This window comes from Maniola hyperantus, chromosome Z (genome assembly GCF_902806685.2).
Source record: "Maniola hyperantus chromosome Z, iAphHyp1.2, whole genome shotgun sequence".
Lineage (NCBI taxonomy): Eukaryota > Metazoa > Arthropoda > Insecta > Lepidoptera > Nymphalidae > Maniola > Maniola hyperantus.
This window is the reverse complement of record NC_048564.1, coordinates 5,904,751-5,907,271: the sequence shown is the minus strand read 5'-3', so window position 1 is coordinate 5,907,271 and position 2,521 is coordinate 5,904,751.

Below are 2,521 nucleotides of genomic sequence, written 5' to 3'. Positions count from 1 at the left end.
TACTAGCTTATGCTCGCGACTTCGTCCGCCTGAACTACACTTTTAAACCCCTTTTGCACCCCCATAAGGGTCGAATTTTCAAAAATCCTTTCTTAGCGGATGCCTACGTCATAATAGCTACCTGCCTGCCGAATTACAGCCCGATCCGTCCGGCAGTTTGAGCTGTGCGTTGATAGATCAGTCAGACCTTTTCCTTTTATACGTATATTTAGATTAATCCCTTTGAAAGATCAAAAGTTATTCAAGCCCCCAGGCTTCAGCCCGCAAGGTCTCCTCCTCAAAATGTAGCCTCCATCGAGACATTTGAGACATCAAGAAAAGGTAGAGTATTCGGTTAAGTCTATGGTAACCAATGTTTCGTAACCAGTAATTCCGTAACGAAGCCGGATAAAAGTTCTTAATAAATAACAATTAGTTACGAAATTACGAAGTATGAATCCTATTTCGTAGCTGATTACGAAACATTGTTAACCAAAGTGGACGGAACCGAGTATTCAATACTCTACCTTTTCTTCAGAACATTGTTTAATAATTCCGGATGTGGAGTATGACATCTGTACAATTGTTTTGCGTTGTATTATCACGATAAACGATCAATTAATATATTTTTTTACTTTGCACTTTTAGTTCTTAGACATGTATAAAATGAAATGTACAAAAATATAAATCCCTGTTTTCGTCTTTGTTGCATGGACATTGGACAGAATGTCATAATAATAGTTTATTAAATGGTTGCATAATTGGGGTCATTAAAACACTCGTGTGCGATTAAAAACCACGTCGCAGGCGCGATCTTAAAACACTCATGTGATATTAGGTACTAAAACCTCAACTGCGGGTCCGTTTTTAAACCCACGCTCATATTTTACAACTGTTTCATAAACTACTTGGTATTACAATAAATTTTTTTGTAAAATGCTCTTTAGTTCAAGTTTAGCGGCAAATGTGAGCGGCTTTGGTAAAGAAGTGTCTGTTGCATTTGCATAAGTTAAAGTGCAAAAACACGCCAACTGGGCAGAGCCGCAGACGCGCGGACAAACCTTCACGAATGGCATGTAGTCCCTCTTCTAACATCTAAATATATAAAAGAAAAAGCTGACTGACTGATCTATCAACGCACAGCTCAAACCACTGGACGGATAACGCTGAAATTCGGCATGCAAATAGCTATTATGACGTAGACATCTGCTAAGAAAGGATTTTTGAAAATTCAACCCGTAAGAAACGCGAACGAAGTCGCGAGCATAAGCAAGTCTCAACATGACTCGTTCAAATTAAAAAAGGAAAACGTTTCCGCGCCATGTCGTGTCGTCTTAACTAGAAATATATTTTGATCAATTTATTTTCAATGAATTTTGTCCTACGCATTAGGTGACACATTATCAGAGAGCCACGCGTTTTACCGCTAGATTTGACTTCTTAGTACCTATTACTTAAAATTAACTAACTTGGTTATTGTACTTGTATCAGTATAATAATTAAGGACGGACAGTTACATTTTAAAGCTCATAATATGAAAACAGTTGACTATAAGGGCCCGTTCAGATAGACCGGCTCGGAGAAAGTTTTTTACACTTTTACAGACTAGATCGTGGTGCAGGATATTTTCGCTCGAAGCAGATAAATAGAGCTGGTCAGCAGCTCAAGCACGAAAGGGAAGCCAATCGGCTGCTCTTAATAATAGAGAAAGAGCCCATAAGGGCCAGACCTTCATCAGTACCCTTATTATAAATGCGAAAGTGTTTGTTTGTTGGTTTGTCCTTCAATCACGTCGCAACGGTGCAACGGATTGACGTGATTTTTTGCATGGGTATAGATAAAACCTGGAGAGAGACATAGGCTACTTTTTATCCTGGAAAATCAAAGAGTTCCCACGGGATTTTTAAAAAACCTAATTCCACGCGGACGAAGTCGCGGGCATCAGCTAGTAAAGAAAATAAATAAACCTTATTTCAATGTCCTAAAACTCAATTTTAAATACGATCATTTGCGCTGCTTCTGCGCCTCTCTCTGAAAACGGATCCTTTACATTTAATGTAGCGCCTGGGGCGTTAAAATCATGAACACCTCAGTTGAAGTAAACATCAGTTACAGTGAATGAAATTTAATATTTCTAAGGGCGTGGACACATCACCACGGCGCGGCGCCGCCACCGTGAAACGACACGACGTCGTGCCGCGGCACGGTGCCGTGTGCGGTGCGCCGCGCCGGCTCACTGCAGCAACAATCAGTTTGTCTTTGTAATCATCAATCGACTTATCCCAGAGAACTGGACGTGCCTCCACTAATGAAATTAGCAAATCAATATCGATATTATCAGCCATCCTTTTTTGCACACGTACGTCCGAACTTAGTGACAGCGAAACATTAACTACCGAGCGGGTGCACCGTCAGCCGGTGCGGCGCGCCGTACTCGGCACCGTGCCGCGGCACGACGTCGTGTCGTTTCACGGTGACGGCGCCGCACCGTTACACGGTGGCGGCGCCGCGCCGTGGTGATGTGTCCACGCCCTAAGTGGAA